Source organism: Bactrocera dorsalis, chromosome 2 (genome assembly GCF_023373825.1).
Source record: "Bactrocera dorsalis isolate Fly_Bdor chromosome 2, ASM2337382v1, whole genome shotgun sequence".
In the NCBI taxonomy this organism is placed as follows: Eukaryota; Metazoa; Arthropoda; class Insecta; order Diptera; family Tephritidae; genus Bactrocera; species Bactrocera dorsalis.
Window position 1 is genome coordinate 13102712 of NC_064304.1, and position 19148 is coordinate 13121859.

Genomic DNA, 19148 nt, shown 5'->3' on the forward strand with positions numbered 1-19148 from the left:
TGAAATAGTTAGTGTAATAGTTAATTTACCTAATCAATTTGATTGAAATAAAATACTTAAACAGGTGGGACGAAGCACTTTTTTTTCAATTACAACTATTTAAAAAAAATGTGGCAAAATTTTCTCTGAAATTTTCATTTTTTTGTAAAAATGTCTGCCAAAAATCTAATTAACATTTTTTTCATTCATCCAAGTTCTATGTTAAAGTTTTAACTAAAACACGTATTTTCTCTACTTTAGAAGATCCTTTGAGGAGTTATCCTGCGAACGCGTACGCATATTTTTCCGAGAACAGAGCGGAAATGACGTCGCAATGGCCGAGTTTAAAATATTTTTTCCAAAAATTTCAGATTTTCTTTACTGTAACTCTAATTAAATATTTATTTTTTTATATGAAAAAAAAAATTTTTAAAAAATGTTTTTTGCCCGAGTGAACCCATGTAACCCCTTAAGCCATTTGGCATTTATTCAGATGCCGAATTTCGAATTTTCTAAACAAGTGGCAACTTCTTAAAAATCGTTTCTAAATTTTTAGTCTTCTCTAAGCCATTCAACACTGGGAACTCTACTTACAAATTCTTCGATCTATAATATTCTAAGAGGTGGCAACATTGTACTTTATTTTACAAGGCAGCACCTCTTGTTGGATGGTATTTCCAATTTCAAGCTTTCTTAATTGATTATCTTATCAATTTAATTAATTTTATATTTTAAAACAGGTGGCAACTTTCTATGAAAAATATTAAATTTTTTCAAGATTTCTTAGAGATCTTCAAATTGTAATAATTTGATTATCTTATTCATTTAATTAAATTTATTTATTATATAGAAGGTGGCAACTCTCCTTTAGAAATATTATATAATTAAATTTTTTTCAAACCTCTTCAGTTTATTGTTTTTTTATTTAAAAAATATATATTATTTACAAAATTTCACCAGCAGAAGTATTTTACGATGGCTTTTAAGACTATTACATATTAAAATCTGTTAAATTTAGATGAGCATAATTTCACAAAAACTTAATAATATTAACTAAATTATTTTTAATTGGTAAGACTGCGAACCCTCTAAAGTGGTCACTTTCCACATAAAGTACTTTGGAACAAGAGCAAAAAATATGGAGGGAGAAAAGAGTTCTCAAGAAATAAATTAAACAGAAGCATAAATGCACCAAAGGCGCTCATATTTTTCTACTGTTGCTGCAACTAAACATTGATAGTGATCATGAAAAACTAGATAACATGCAATGCTGATGAATGTGGCTACAATAAAAAGTGGACTTCAATGGACTGACAATTCACGGTTGCCATGATGAGTCGGCAAACAGAAAAGAAGTGAATATCATGGTGCAAAAGATCGATAAAAGCAAAACCAGAAAAAGATAAACAAAAATTACAAAAACTAAAACACCTATATTACTAGCGAAAAATCACATAGTAATACTACACATATGCAAACATATACGAACATCTGTATATAAGTACAACAGCAACTTTGTTGCATAAATTGCTTGCAGCCAGCGGCAGTGACATTGATGATGGCCAATGTGCATTTACTACGCAATTTGGATGCACCGCTTTGAAGACACACACAAGGCACATAATAATACTGTATGTAAGTATGTTCGTTGCGCTTCGCCTGTTTAAAATAATGGTTTTAGTTGCGCCGACTTGAATTGAGTGCAACGGCAGCAACCTACACGCTGATGGTGATTTATAGCACAGCGCTCACACACGCACACACAAATTAACATTCGTTTGTGCACTTGTTGTCTGCTTTTTGTGGGCATCTCGTCTGCATGCGGCTGCACTTTTGTTTGCGGGCATCCGCTGTGGCAATTAGTGAGCCATGTCAGTGGCTAGTTTTGGTGAAAAATGTCAAGTTCGGGTTTTCACTAACAAAAACAATATACATGCTGCAAATACAAAAATAAAAAACATATATAAAACCACAAAATACACTCCCACATGGGAAGTTCGAGGCAACCGAGCGTTGACTTCTGCGGCTATTCGAGTCTTTTGAGTGGGTTTATGCAGCTGAAATTTGTATTTCCACACAAATTGACAATGTGTGCACAAACGGATTTAACTGACTTAGATTTAATGGTTTACTAATTAAAATTTCAAGGGTATCATGATTGAGTTGTTAAAAAACAAAATAAAATAAAAAAACAAAGAAATAATATTATTTTCAGAGATATGTTTTGAAATTTGAGCATATTTGCGATATGTTATATGGAATTTGAGACGAGGTCCACAAAATGCACAGAGTTTATTTTGAGAGCTTGAGAATCTTTCAAATTTCAGTAAACCGTGAAGAATAGAGAAGAACAATAACATTTTCCTTTTCAGTAAGCATACGTTTAGAATACATTTTTTTGAAAGAGGGAGAGAGAGAGTAATAGAGGGATAAAAAGAGTCAGAGTTTAAAGTGTCAGAGCGTTAAAGAAAGGGATATTCTTTGAAAAATAAAATGTCTTAAAGTTTTTAAGGCCAAAATTACGGTATTTGAGATTTTTTGCTTTCAAGCCCACTTATAACAAAAATACTATATGAATAAGAATTCGTCAACCACTTTAAAATTCTGTCTCAGATTATTATAAGTATTGCACAAAGTATAGAATTCAAGCCTAAAATGCTGTTGTATGCGCTTCTTAACCCATGTCGATCGCACCAGAAGATATTCCACTTTAGCAATGAAATTCCTTAACGGAAATCACTATAATTTCGCCACTTTGCAACACTTATATTAAATTTAGCATATATGTACGTAACTATGTAAAAGCACTGTAGTTAACATAAAAGCACGATAGCAATGCTGCGTACTAGAACAATTGTTGTAACTCACCTTTTGAGGGAAAGAAATCGGTGTAGTTGATTTAAAATTGTAATGCCATGCAATCAGCAAAACTGCGAGACTGCGGTGATGTGATGCAGCAGGATGTGTACGAGATAATCTCGTGCGAGCAGCCAAATATGGTGCGAAATGCGTGTACGCTGACAGCGGCAGCAACAAGAACAGCATGAACAATACAACAATAACAGTGAGCACTCTATTGAATATTATATTTATTTCTTTTTCTTATGGTTGTTGTTTTTGTTGAAGTTAACTGTGTTGTACTGAGGACCGTAATGCCTCTAGTGTAGGAATTAATGGCGATTTCTTCGTTCGCTTTTATTTTAGGCGCTGCAATCGCAATCAACGTTCGCAAAGGCCAAGTAATCGCGTTCACACACACATGTACAGATAACACTTGTATATTCACAATCACTCATAATATGTGCTCAAGCGTTTTGTTGTTTGCCGGTAATTTACCTCTGATATGGCAGTAGGTGAAAATGAAAAGTGATAATTGCAAAATTACATGCAACTGCGCAGCGCAATAGTTGATTTAATTTTTCAATTATCTGCTGCCTTTGTAATTTGTTGTTGTTTATTAACCAGCCGTGCACTTCTCCTATCATACCTGTTTTTGATTTTCGGTTGTTTTGTTTCCAATTTCCATTCTCGTATCCAATTTTGTATAGATTTGATTTTAATTATTTTTGTTTTTCATTGAAGATTTGCTCTTTCCATCTGTAATTACAGAAAAAAATATTTATTAATCGATTAGTAGTTAGAAGGTTTTTTATCTTTATTTATTTTGTACAATTATTGAGCAATAATTTACTTCACACTTTCTCACAAAAAATTAAATTCTCAATACTTTTAGGTATAAAATATAAAAATATTATAATAATATTTGGTATGTACAAATTGTTTAAAATTGAACTGAGACGACTTTCTCAACTTAAAAATTATGCGTAAAATAAATTGTTCCTGAAATGATCAAAAAGAAAATCCATATTTGCATACTTTTAAGAAAACAAAATCAAGTTGCAGTAGCTAGTAATAAAAACGAACAACTATTTTCTAGCATTTTGACTCTGATGAATATTAAAAGTAATCTTTAAAACTTGAAACTACTTGAAAATATAGCAGCCTTAGGTAAGAGTGTACACGAAGATCGTGGAGAGTTGATTCGGTACCGTTCGTAGCAACTCGGACTCACGTATGGAATGACTTGGCGCATTTTACGTCGAGACATTAAATTGAAAGCGTACAAAATACAGCTTGTGCAAGAACTGAAGCCACTCGACCGTTCTAAATGATATCGTTTCCCTCTATGGGCTCTTGAAAAGTTCCAAGAAGATCCGACGTTTTCAAGCCAAATTTTGTTCAGCGATGATGAAAATTTCTTTCTTAATGGGTATGTAAACAACCAAGATTGGACATTTAGGACGAAAAGGTACCTAGGAGATTCAAGAGCTGCCATTTTATTCAGAAAAAACAACGGTTTGGTGTGGTTTGTATGGGAATCACATATTTCTTCAAAAATGATGCCGGTGAGAACGTAACCGTCAAAGGCGACCGTTATAATGCGACCTAAATTGAAGTTTATAATCATAGCGGCATTTGGTTTCAACAAGACGGCACCACTTCTCACACATCGCATCAGTAGATTTAACAATTCCGCTTCGATTCAGGTCTTAAATCAAAACATCACGGCTGTTATTCGCCAGTTACCAGTCAAAATCCTCGTACGTGTCATCGAAAATTGAACTCAATGGTGGGACCATCTTAGACGTAGCCGCGGTCTACATATAAAAGTCTTCAAAAAATAAATACCAAAATATGATAATAAAACTTTAAAGTTGATGTACTTTTTGTTTAAAAAGATGGGAAACCTCGAAATGAAAGCACTAAAAAATTAATAATGAAAAAATTGAAATGATTATTATTTTCATTATTAATTATGGCATATATTTATATCTTTCTTCTCACGAATTTTTTTTGCTAATGATCACATATTTATTACACATATACTCTATACGAATTCATATACCACAACCAAGGCGTAATATGAACCTTTCTGATTTATTACGTATTTTAAAAGAGTTATAATTATAATTTTGTTTCGTTGTTTTCGTTTTATTAGTTGTATCAGCCCACACAAAATCGTTAGCGCTAATGCAGATTTGTTGTAAAGCCAAAGACGTCGAATTCCAACTAATAACGCTGCAGAAAAAAGTTGTGGAAGCAACATACTGCAACAAAAAGCTCATAAATTTCCACTTATGTGCACACACAAGCATTCGCTTTACGATATAGTGAAATATGAGCATTTTCAATATATGAACACATGCATTTTTATGCTTAGGAATAACTCCCCTTCTGTATCTTTTTACAAATGTTCATGCCCTCCTAATGTTTGTTTTCATTATTGCTTTCATGCTTATGCGCTTAGATAATTGTAATTTACTCATTGTTATTGTATTATAAATGCAGATGAATGCTATTTTTTGAACATGTGCATTGGAAGAAGAAAAACAAATACTCGCATGTATAAAGCAAGCAGCTGCACTGACAGCCGAAAGCATGAAAAGTGAGAAGCTAATTTGCTGAGCCGGCTCATATATCACTGAGCTTTTTATTTTGAAATTCAGTTTCACCAGACAAAATTTTTTTTTTTCAACATAATACTTTGTTGTTAATGTGTACGGGTGCGAAGATTAATAGTTCTTATTATGAGTAAGGTATTTTTTTCTTACAAAAGCTAAAAGAAAAGAAGAAAAACCCCTTTTTTTCCCCATAAAGAAGCAATAAAATTAAGTCACACGAACTGTAATTGCGAACTATGTAACTGATTATGCTTTGCACGGTATAATAAAACAAATAAAAGCCTAAAACAAAAGAAGATTTTACTGACCATTAATTTAAATGGTCATCGGTAGGAATCATTTGTCGCCTGCGAAACACGAAATCACAATACTAGAGCAAAAATTGCCATTCAAATTGATGACCCGCTTGTCTTGGCGACACAAAAGCCACACCGAAATTGATTTCATTTACATTTAATGCACACACACACACATATAACCATATTGGCGGTCAGTTATTATGCAGGCACAACAAAACGTAATTTGCATGCAATCGGCCACGGTATAAGGTGTTGGATAATTTTATTGTATTTCATTTTCATATTACTTCACACTGTTGTTGACGTTCGCTTTCTTCTTTTATCGCTTTATGATGCGCCGACGTGACAGCCTAGCATTTCTCATACGGGACACGCTTGAATTTGCATAAATATCGTTGTATTTGAATGAATGCATGTGTGCGTGATATGAGTGGCTTGTCACCGCCACTGTCGGGCGCATATCTATGCGTGGCATCAATAATGTCACTCCCTGATCCTCCGAGTGTGCTTTTGTTGATGCTAGCCACACCACCAACGAATAATTCTGATGAGAACTGGACCTACTCAAATGTTCGGCATCGCCAACGGCAGCAGAGACTGAGCGTGTTCATCTTGATAAACAATGCCGTCATCGGCAAGTGAGTGAGCCAACGAATTTTATGCTTTATAAGGATCTGAGTTTGCAAAAGTGATAAATGCCTCGCCCGGCAAGTATTCCTGCATTCACTGTTGTTATATGCAGATGCTTGCTACGGCACCGCTTTTGACACATTTGCTTGCCAACCATGTTTGGCCATGACTTACAAGTGACAATGGAATTGTATGCAAAGCAGCTGTCAATAAATTAAATTGAAATTATTTCAGTTTTATAAAATTAACTTTTGCGCTGAAATATACCATATACCGAGCAATGTTTGTAATGGTCGAGCATTATCCTAGCCTAAGGTTTACGTTCGCATTATAAATTTACTTTGCTTTGGCCTATATTTCTATTGATGTCTGTCAGTGGACTGAGCTTAATATATTTCTAGGTAGAGTTCTTGATCCCGACAAGTACATAAAATATTTTCTAGCTTACACTTCTTACTTTGGAAGTGATAGTTTTAGGTTTCTTCTTTTTGCTTTATACTTCCATCTGTTTCGAATTATGTCTACTAAAAGGGAGCTAACGTGATGAAAACAAATAATAAACATTAAAAAAAATAATAAAAAAATTATAATAACAATTGAATCTTAAAATAAAAAAGTGAAATTTTTTTGACCCCTTTCGTAGACCAGGTCACATATAATAAAATTCTATAAATCTATAGAAAATTTTATAAACAATCAAGGAAAGTGACAACTAAAAGGCATATATTTCCACTTTATCAGTGCACCGTACAAGCATTTGATGAACTTGCTGCTGATTTTCCTTCAATAGCAACAACAACTGCAAATTGACATCACAGTGCTGTACAATTGCGAACACACAAGCAATATTCGCGGCAATAAAAATAAATTGTTGCTGCAGTCGTCTTGTTTGATGTTGTCGTTGAACCTACAATCTGCGTTTCTTCTCGTATGCGTTCGCCGCTTTTGCGTCGTCCGCATATGTCAGTCAACGGGTTTCATTTTTCATGTTGCAAGCGGATGCTGCAACATATGCTATGTGTGTTTGTTGGTGTTGCTTGTTTTGTTTGAGTAGAAAGTGCAATTTGAAAACTGGATATGAAAGCAGGATTTTCAGTGATCACTTTTCTTATTTTACTTTCGCATTAGCGTCGGGTGAAAGTGAGTGATTGGGTTTTGGCATTGCTGAAATTGGCAGCGCTGTAATGAGGATCTTGATCGGCTGAGCTTTTGCGATGTGTAAGTAGTAACGAATAGTAGTGATAGTGTGGGTTTGTTTTTGGTGAAAAATTGTACTTGATCGTTGTATAGTTATCATTTTAGCCTTGAACCAATTTATTTCATTAGTTTTATTAAAAAAAAGCATCGCAGTTAAGAATGAAAAAATGTTGCCTACATTTCGGCGCAGAGTAAAAAATGTTTATATTCGACAGAATGAAATACTATCACATTAGCTTGGTTTTAGGAAGGGAACATTGACATTATTTCAAGCCTGAACATTTAACCGCGAAAGGCTGTGAGACTTATGATTTATTTCTGCTTGGCTTTAATGCTTTGTATTTTAGGTGATAAAATTAATGCTTTGAAAAGCATAAAATAAATCTCATCATAAAATCATTTGTTTAAGGTATTCAACAATTTTGCCTGGATTACGCCAGAGATGCTTGTAACGAAGTCTGAAGACAATAAAACCTGGAAATGTTGAGTGACATAAAATTCGATACTTCATTGATATTCAAATGAACGCGCATTAATGACTTAATATATGCTGCCAAACAGCAGACTTTACATATTCAGAAACAGTTATACATATGTGATTCATATACTTGTATATTAAATACATGTGTAGACACAGACGGGGTGATTAGACGATTTCCACTTAAAATGCAAAACACTTTGACGACAGCAGGCAGAAATTAGCATTTGTATTAACACGCAATTAATTTATGATTGGTAAAGGCCATAATAAAACCAGAAAAGAGGAAGAAATAAAAAAAAAATAAATATATTTTTAATAAAAAAAAGCTACATAACCATATTCACTATGGCTTTTGTGTATAAATAATTAGAATAAAATAGATAGAAACAAATATCAAAAGGGGAAAGATAATCCGCTTAAAGCGTTGAGCGTAAAGTTCTTCGTCAGAAATATTATGAACATGCTTATAAAGTTGTGATTGTTATTTAATAATTTTTACTCAAGCCAACAGGTGAGTTGTATGAATAGAAAAATTGAGTCTAAAAAATAAAAAAAAATCAGGTTAAGCAACTAGTTTACATATATGAATTTTTACTACCACTTCGGTGCTTTGACATTAAAATAACACAAAAACAAATATTTATATACAAAACAATTATTTACTTTAAAGTGCTCAATCGCATGCATACACACATCAACACTGGTAGATATGTTCCAAAGTGAGACTCATAAAGTTAGGCAGCGCATAAGTCATGCTCACACACTCATAGAATTCATGAGTGGCCACACAACAACAAGTTTCACGCTCGTCGAAAAGTGTAAATATTTACACGCTTTTCGCTGTTCACTGTTATTGTGGGCAATAGAAGCATCTGACGTTGGCATTACACTTGGCACTTAGCTGCTTAATGGTTTAGGAGTGGCAAGTTGCTCTTTTAGAAAGAAAAAGATAAATACACGAATACGTGATAATAAAAGGCAAATAAGAAGCATCATGCGTAGAAAGAGAGAGTCAATGAACTGCTTAGTTTTAATTTGGAGATTTCTTTCATCATGTCTCTTGTGAAGCGTTCCAAAACATATCGGCGCGACTTAAGTTTGATTCCAAGTAAAGCGTTGGGAAAGGGAAATGAGCGCATCTTTGAGGAGTTATTATCAATTTAAACTATGTTATTGTATTTTGGGTATTATTCTTCTTCTGGAACAGGTAAATATTGGTAGTATATATCACGTATGTATATACTCATATATACTTGTAAAAGTATTTACTCTGTATACATATGTGAATTTTGTCTCACTAAATATAAGCACGTAATCACTTGCTATTACAAGAAGTCACGTAAGGGTGCAGCATGTAAACAGTTACAGATTTTGACATTATTTACGGTTCGTTTTACCTGTCTCATGGTCTTGGCTACAATATTTATTTTTCACTTCTCTGTAAATTGCTAATTTTCAGGAAGCGTAAATATGTATTTTTAGAAGTATGATAAAGTGAGATATTAGCGTATAACTCACATAGCTTTTCTTTCTACAAAAATATACTTATATTTGGAAAATAATGGTCTAAAGCGTAAAGGGAATTTAATAATATATTTTTGTATGTACTGTAAAAATTAAAAACAAAGTCACCTTTAGACTACATACTTCAAACTACTGGACATAAGCAAATTTCTACACTTATCTCAAAAATTTTGTATTTTTTTGTATATTTTTTTTGAAAATGAAACTTTATATTTATATATTTATATAAATATATAACATATTAAAAGTTCACTCAGCGGCTCTTCATTTAATTCCATACTTTGTCATAAAAAGAACTTTTGTAATTTAATAACATTTCTCTAATTATTTACAAAAATTTCCATTTTACTAAAAATTCCGATATTTATTTCTCTTGTGCGCCTAAACTCCAATTTAAATCAATAAATCTCATTGCAAACTATTATAACTCACTTTCTCTATAGTTGAGCATCTCTGGGGGCAAAAATTCCTCAATAAGAGTCAACTAAGGCATCTTGTCACATATCACTTGTATACCTCCATATATTTTATCTCTACACAGACTTTATTGCAACCGGTTTACAATGACATTCCATCAAATGTCGTGTCGTCCAATCGCAATTGCATTCCTTATGCATTTTTATTTTATACCACTGAAGCAATGAATGCGCGAAGATGCTCAAAAGACCCTGAAATGTTAAATTTTGAACATTAAACATCTGTTTAATGTGTAATTGTTGTTGAAATACCAAAATGGAATGCAACACGGTGACAGAAAATGTTGTATTTATGTGTTTACTCACATTTATAGGACGAGTGAGGGCGATATGTATGTATTAGTATATATTATAATTATTATATTTTTTAGTAGAATTTTTGCTCAGAAACGCTGGAGGCTACATTATACTACTTTGAGCAAAATATAGTCAGACTTTTTAACTTAAATCTTGCGCGAAAACCCTTTCGTCAAAGTACTGCTTTTCTAGGTTGAACTATATAGTGACTTAAGAGATATCGAAACCTGATTATGTGCCATTTTGCATCTCATAGTCTGATAGAAAATATATGAAAGCCTTTGAAAATCTTTATTGTAAATATCTATAGCTTTTTGCTTAAGTTTAATTCTATTTTTTTGTTCAGTATACTTTTTTTATTATATTAAATGATTGTAATACTGATCTTTAATTTCAAGTTTTTTTTTTATTATATTTTTATTATCATTAATTTCTTTTTATTTAAACAGTTTTTCTATTCGTCTACTATAACCAAGACATCAAACTATAGTTTGCCTCCAGCACTAAACATTCATTACAATCTAGTAGTTTTTTAACAAAAATATTAGAAAAAGTGAAATGAACCCGCGAAGCGACAATCTTTCTTAACGACATTGACTTAGGTAAAAAACCAGAGCAGAGTCTGCGTGTCGACGCCATCACCCTGCAGCTTATGCTGCTTGCGAAAATATTTGATGGCTTTGCGTGAGTCATTATGATCAGCTAAACTACTACTAAGTATACTGCTCTGCTGCCAAAGTGTAGCGAACGTTGACAAAATGCTATCGCCCTTCGGCAGTAGAAAGAAACCGATGTGTGATTACTAGAAAAAGGTGCACATATTAATATGCTATATAAGTATACAATGTATAAATGTTTTGCTATAAGTGTTTGGGCCGTGAGTGTTGTTATACAAAGAAGTGTGCCAACGACAAACGGCGATAATAAATTACGCGATATTAAAATTAGTTCGAAGAAGAAAAACCACTAAAAGCTTCTAGTAAAAACTAAAAACAAAAACCTAGCTCAAAAAGTTAGTTAGGGCGAAATGTTAACGCAACTGTTTGACTTGAGGTTACAAATGCATTATGGTTCACCTACTATATATATGTAAGTACCAGTATATTTGCACATGAGCTCACCAGCACATCTGTGGCCGGGTTTATGCAAGTTGCATTTATCTGCCAGCCAACTCGTTCGACAAGTGCGCAAATGTAATTCTATCTGCGGGCGGTCGACTAAAGGGACACACCTACAAAAATTGCACTTCGCTGAGCTCATATTTATAATGTTGTTGCTGACATGTGAATGGCTGCAAGTGAGCACTCGCTACGTAATTAGTCAACATATCAATTCGTTAGCGAGTATTAAGTGGCAAGTGCTGTCGCAACTTTTCTGTTTGGCAGGGTTAACGTTGTGAAAGATATGTTGGAAATTGTTGTAAGGCACGTGTACTACGAAAACGTTTTATTGTGAAGTAATTAACTAGTTAGAAATACGCAGCTTGAGTGTTGCCAACTGCTTAAAAAATTTATACAATTTTATTAAAAAGAATTATACAATAAGTTCAGCAACCTAAAGGCTTTTTGAATGGAGTACGAATTAGCAGATTTTAGATTGCCACCTGATCAAGAAATATTACCTTAAATCCGAGTAAATTTTTTTGATAATACACTTGGTGATATTTTTTTAAACATAGTTATATAGCAAATAATTTAAAAGCTATATTCTAACCAGTTTTTCAATTAAATCTAACTAGAGAGTTTTATTGAGAAAAGCGCGTTTAAAGTTTCACACTAGCGCTTTGAAGTGCCCGAGCCCTCTTTGTTATTTGTCGAATAACTCAACGTGAAATTTTCAGATAAAATTTTTAAGATATTAAACTTAACGAAAATGCAAAAAAAAAAATATTTTTTGAAAAAATTCTGACTACCCCTAACCCCTTAAGGCTAGTTTTTCTTCTAAACTAAATTTATCCAGGGCTAATTTAAGGACTTTAGGTAGCCATCTGACCGGAAATTAAATAATATATTACGTAGAACGCGAAGTCAAAAATCAAAAAGTAGATTGGCAGAGTTACCAACTGTAAAAAATTAAATTTGGAAAAAGATAAATGAAGTTTTACTATGAGTAGCAAACAGTAAGACCTTAAGGAAGCTGACAGTTCGCAACAATTTTGGAAAACGATATGACAAATTTTTCGTAGACGTTTAAATCGAGCAGTTGTATACAAATCTATCTATAACTTGAATTGATTGAATGGAATATCTTAATACTTAAGTAGTTATATTGAACGCGCAAAGTTCAAATAAACTGTACTAGCTTCTACATACTTATATAAGAATATAAAAATCAATTTTTTTTTTATCAAATTATAGTTTATGTGCCTTATTATTATTGTCGCAGCTAACGACGCACACGCTTCTTACTTGTGTCTGGCCACACAACTGTTTATTTATTTATATGTAAATACATATATAAGTGAGCAGCAATTGTTATTCATTGCAGCAACACTAGCTAGAAAAAATACATGCTTTTGTTGTTGTTTTATTTCGTCACAGTTACGGATACCCGCCGCCTCAGTTGCATTTTAATTAACGAATGTTTTATGCTTTGCGGCAGGCGCTTGTCGATTATGCCATAAAGAGGCGGCGACAATAAAAATACGAAAAAAAAAATACAAAAAGTAAATCTAAATGCTATAAAAAAGTAGGGGAAAAGTATGAAACAAAAAAATTATTTCGCTGAAAACACCAACAAAGGCACACTCGCCGCCACCGTTGAATGATGCTTGCGCCGTGTATTGTGCAACAGTCACGTACTTGCATATGCATGCCCATTTGTATATGTGCGTGTGTATAAGCCTTATTCGGCTGTTGCGCTTCACCAAACAATTACGACTGGCAACAGCTTTGCATATGAGTATTTTCTATGTACGTGTGTATATGTGGTATATATTTCTGCCACATTGTCTGCATAATGGACGTGTAGCTTATTGAAGTTTTCGCCGAATTGCCAGCTTAATTGTCAGGTTTGTGTAACAAGTCTTTTGTTGCAGTGTATGAGTGTTGAGCTGCGTTTGTGTTCGGCTTTTGTTGCGAACGCGCATTGCGTGGATCTTACGTTTCAATCAGCGTAAAAAGCGTTTATTATTATTATTTTTTATATTTTTTTATACGTTTTGTAGTTAAAAAGCGCTTAGAAAATTACTCCCCACAAATTTGCATTAGAAATTGCACATTTTCTCAGCCATTGAACAGCGTTTTACTGCTCAGCCGTGCTTACTTGTAATTGCTATTACTTTAGTGTTGTGTGAAGTTTTTAAATGCTTTTGCTTAGTGATCGTAAATTTTTATCGATAATACGCTGGTTTTTTTCAGCATTTTTTTCATTATAATATTTGTTTATGAGCCTTCCACTCCTAGTTTTGTTTGCTTACATTTTTGACTTCATATTCTTTGGTGTTATATCCTTAAAATAACAAAAAGCCCCTAACAGAAGTAACATTTGCTTTTACTAACAGTTTTAAGCCTGAAATTTTTAGCTTCTAGCCCATCAAAAATAATGCTTATACTCAGAAAGTGGGCGTGGTTTGCACACCAACTTTCCATGCCTGGTTTAGAATGCTTTTTTTATGGCATGAACTTCATTTCTCTAACATTTCATTTAGCAAGCCACAAATAAATGGCGTGGGTGTAAAAAATGCAGTTATATTCGTACCAACTGTGCTTTAGTCACTTCTATTAGCTTGCTGCTAACTTTATCTGCAACATGCCATCTGCTAACTCAACTTTTGAAGTCTCACCACTGTAGCTTACCCACAGCTTCCCGCCGCACTCCACTCGACTAGCAACTGCTAAATATATAATCCTTACACAGTTCGAGTTTCTTGGCAGCTATACATGTAACGTATGGAGGTATACATATACATACATATTTTTACCGTTGGCGCGCTTTTTCCACTAAGTTCATAACCTTTCGTTTTACGAGTTTTTCATAGCATCCTCTTACCAAATAAAAAAAAAATTTATTTCATTTTTTCGTACCCTGGTAACTTTGCGTTTACTCTTAGTTGACCATTTATTTGGTTTGTCTGTACTGTTTGGTGTGCTGCATCTGCCGTTGGGCTCATAATAGGTGCAGTGTCTGTACAATGGCTGTTAAGTTGGACAACTCTCACTTCGCGCAGTGAAAAAGCCGCCAAAAATTAGAAATAAGGGAATGTGAAGAAACTGCATGAATAAGAGGGCAGCAAGCGCAAATAAATAAATGTCGAAATTTATGAGCAGTCATTACGAGCAATGAGGAAGATGTGCTTGCATGCAAGGGATTATACAAAAATTATGAAAAAATATAAAAGCAAAAAAAAAAAGAAAATATTAAAATATAAAAAATAAGGTAAAAAAATTATAAATAAAATTATAAAAGAAAAATATATAAAAGTCGCAAGCACACTACAATGCAATAAATCGTTAACGTAAAAAATCCCTTGCAATAACTTGCTACAGACCTTAGTATATTAAAAACAAATAAATAAATATGTGTGTGTAAAAATTTTTCCGAAAAGATTCTCCCCTAGTCGCCGCCGCACCTTTTCTACTCGCTACCATATTTAATGCGGTTTTCGCATTGATTTTGTTGTTTCTGCACAAATACTTTTTTGCGGTATTGTTATTGTTGTTGTCGTTTTTGCACGCGTCTAGTATTGCCGGCATTTGACATTTTACTTTACTGGTAGTGAAGCTTGCTTATTGTTGTTTTTGTGTGGGCAATGAAATAATAGTCTGCCTATACGCAACCATTTTGAGATATCGACCTCATGTCGTCGTGCTTTTCTGTTCACCAGACTGAATATTTGTTGGAATTGCCGATATCGGATCACTTTAACATATAGCTGTCATACAAAGTGAATTAGCAGAGTCAAGTTATTGTATGAAAAGCTTTTTCATTTGACGAGTTAACTCCAAGGAATTATACATGGGTTATTGTCCAAGTCAAAGAAGTAATCTCCGTAGAAAGTTTTCAGATCGGAGGATTATAGCTATATGCCATACACACTTGCCGATCAAAACGAAGTTCCTGTAAGATTTTTTTTTTTTTTTTATTAAAGTTGACATGTTTTGTCTTTATTCAATTATGTGTTTACATATATCAACATTTTTAATTGTGTTTTAAATATTCATGTGTTTACTTTATATTTCCAATTGAGTAATGTCTGAAATTTTCAAAAAAATAGCACGCAATTTTTTTTACTACAAAAGCGTGTTTACACTTTTCATTTACTTTTTGTGACTTGTCTCTTTTTTGCTGAATATTTTCGTAAATTTTTAATTGTCTTGTTAACAAGATACAGTCTCAACTAGCCGCACAATTTTAATGTTCATAAATTCCACAGTTAATTACAGATTTTTTACGCACACACACAGGTAGAGTCATAGCTAAATACATATATATGCGTAAATTAGGCATGAATTTGAAACTAGTTTCGCCTTAAGAAGCTTGAATCAGCGCAACAATCTCATCTAAGATTTACTTCCTGCAATTAACGACTACCCTAATGTGCATATTAGATGCAAGTATGTGATGATTTTTTTTCAAGATTTTCTTTTTTGGAAAACATTTGTGAGATATTGCTTCTTCAAAAATCTTTGCTAAATATTACTGACAATTAAATGCACCAAGGTGCCCTACCTTCGGAAAATCGGACGGTTGCAAAGCCAAAAACAAAACATCAAGAAGGTGAATGGTTTACAAATGACGCTCATTAAAGTGAACTTTGCGAATCTTGGGCATGCAGTTGTTGTTGCTACTATTGGCGGCAGCCGAAACCAATCTGTAGCTCAAAGCTCAACGAATATTATGAAGATGTATGACCAAACGCTGATTGATGGAAAGCATTTATCATGTCAATTAATTGCAGAAACAACAAGAAACAAGAAAAAAAGGAAAAAGAAAACATGTGAAGTAATAGCAACAAAAAATATAGAATAGCAATAGAAAATACAATTCGCAACGGTGGCTTTTATAAAATAAAGGAAAACAACTTAAGCTTCAAATAAATAAGCTTAAGGCAACAGAATAAAAAAAAATATATAAAAAGCCAAAGAAAAAAGAGTAAAATGAAAAACCTGGTTCATAAAAAAAATTTATAGAAAAATAAAAAAAATAAAAAAATAAGTTGCGGAAATGCCGCATCAGTGTGCTCTCTTCTAGAAATCGTTCGATATTCGATTGTGTAAGCAACTTGAACGACGAATAACTCAATCGTTGCTTATAAAAGCGCTTATGTAAGTAAGAACGTTGCCACAAAAATGGGTATAGATTACAAAATAAGTGAGGAAATAAAGTCGGTGAAGAAAATAATCAAAAAATGGAACAATCAGCAGCTCAAACTGCTGATCAATTGCCGAAATGTTTTAATTTTAGTGAAGTTGTTGTTGTATTTTTTGAAATTATGTGGCAATTTAAGTAGTAAAAATTGGTCAGTGGCTCTTGGCAGCCAACAAAAGCAATAACAAGCAGCCGTATTTTTTTCTATTTAATAGCTGATTAGTGATTAGTTGCAATTTGGGTTTGGAAAAATGAAAAATGATGAGCATGCAAGTTTGTATTGCAAACATGATTGGTAATGCTTAAATATTAACAAAGAAAAAATAATAAAATATTGTAAAAAGAAAAAAAAAACGTAAAAAATATGAAAACATATGAAAGGAGTAAAGGCAACGAGAGGAAGTATTAAATGAAATGCGAAGAAGAGAAAGGCATGATTAAAATTAAATGTTTTTTTTTTTGGTTTTTATAAAATATATTTCCAAATAACCCACTCCGATAAATGCCAGATATGATAGGCTGGAAGGTCTTAATTAATCTTGAGCCTGAGGGCTCTGAAGAAAGGAATAATAACTCATACTTTTCTTTTCTTTTTGCCTTAAGCCATTAAAATAGTTAAATACAAATACAACAACACACATATGTTTGCTTCTGCCTAAAGCAGCATAAAATTTAATTAAGCCTAAACATGAATTCAGCAGCGCTACAAACATGTATGCATGTGTATGCCTAAACCTAACTACTTTTATCCCATAAATACTTTTGAACGAAAGTCCCAACAACTTGTTGCTGAAGAAGCTCTAAGTGAAAGCAGCGCGAGAACTCAGTTGCGACGCAGATCAAATCGAGGAGCGGTGGCGCCAGCACAGCCGCCAAGACTTTACATGTCTACTCGTAGCATAGTGAATATATATATATATATATACATGTGTGGCTGTTGTTGTTTTGTGTACTTTTGCTACCCAATAAGTGTGCTATCTGACCCATTTTGGTTTTGTGCGCTGGCACGTACTTCTTGAATATGAGTTGTTTATAATTTAAATAATTGTTGCTGCTGCTGTCTGTGCCACTTGCTCGTACACATGTACCTAGGTGAGTATGGAAGCGTAGATATGTGAGCGTACTTAATATTGTAGCCATAATAGGCGGAGAAAAGCATTAAACAGCAATTTGGGCGAAAATGTGCTAATTTGAGATTTTTTTTATTTTCTTCAATACATATATATAAATTTTTTTTGTGAAAATAATTAAGTGCGGAATGTAGGTTACGAGCAGTAAAATAACAAGTGAATAAAACGGAAAGTACAAAAAATTTACTGATTTGACCCAAAAAGGTGTATACAAACGATGTATGTACATTAAGGTGTCCGTTCTTTCCCAAGTTAACTGTTTTTTGCCAGCCTGCAAGTTAAAAAGAAAAAAGGTTCTTGGTATTGGCTGAAAAATACTTGCATTATTGCAAAAAGTGTGGTGTGCTTTGTATACGAAAAACATGGCACAATGGATAGTATAAATAATTGATATTTTCGTTGTATATTTTTAGGCGCATTTTGTTTTTTTTTGCAATGCCTGTTAATGGCTTTAAGTGCCGCTGAAAAGAGTTACAAAAGAGTCTTAACAACAGTTGTTTAAATGAACGTAAGCTATCTTCTAAAAGTACATTCTTTCAGCCTTAAAATGACAACCCTAAAAAATAATAAAAAGACAATAAACACACCACAACACATCATATTCATGCCTAAGGACAACACAATACACCACCGCCACAACTTCGCAGCCGTACTGCACTTCACATAATATAAAGGATGGTTCTCACACTAACTTACAATTAGTCTTAGGGAAAATAACACTTGTTTAAAGTTTTTAATTTCCCATTAAATTATTTATTTATTTATTTATTGTATCTATTAGTAGTAGTTTAAACAACTGCACTTTTCCAACTGGCTTCAGAGTTCTGCTAATTTCGGAAACATTTTCGTTTTTCTTTGATACCCCAACTGCAGTAAAATCCGTTTCTTCCTTGTTAAATATCAGCTTTCGAAGCATTCACTAAATAAGTCAAAGTTATTTATGTTTTATTTTAATTACCAACATAAGCTTGTGCAATTGACTCGAAGTAAGCAACATTTTTCTTATTTCAATACGAGAATATTCTACTTCTATTTCGAAGACTTTAATTTCTATTTAATGCTGCCTTAAATCATGTTTTATTTTAAGAAATTTTCTGTCTTCATGCACTCAATGCACATATAGGCATTATGTAACATCTCATCATGACTAGAAATGTTTTTCCCACAATTCGTATATGTCATTGAGCGACCCTAAACGGATTCCGCTCGTATTAAATTCCTTATAAAAATAGACTTATTTTGTAAAAAAGGTCTATAACAACAGACGGTTGTCAATAAAACATAAATTACAGAGAGACATTTTATTTATTCTGCATTTTATTACAGTCGTAAAAATAATCTCGATCTTACCAGCTTCGAAAGCA

The 19148-nt window shown here is 33.0% G+C and overlaps 1 protein-coding gene across 7 annotated transcripts in view; it reads right to left on the reverse strand.

Moving 5' to 3' along the window:
• The window catches only part of LOC105230472 (cadherin-99C), a 575298-nt gene that overhangs the window by 88872 nt on the left and 467278 nt on the right, over positions 1–19148 (reverse strand). Inside the window, exon 3 of one of the 7 annotated variants that reach the window (XM_049448684.1) lies at positions 2848–3576. The exons of the other annotated variants lie outside the window; for them this stretch is intronic. The gene's annotated coding sequence lies outside the window, so the exon portion shown is untranslated. The remainder of the gene's footprint in view (positions 1–2847; positions 3577–19148) is intronic. 7 annotated transcript variants of the gene reach the window in all.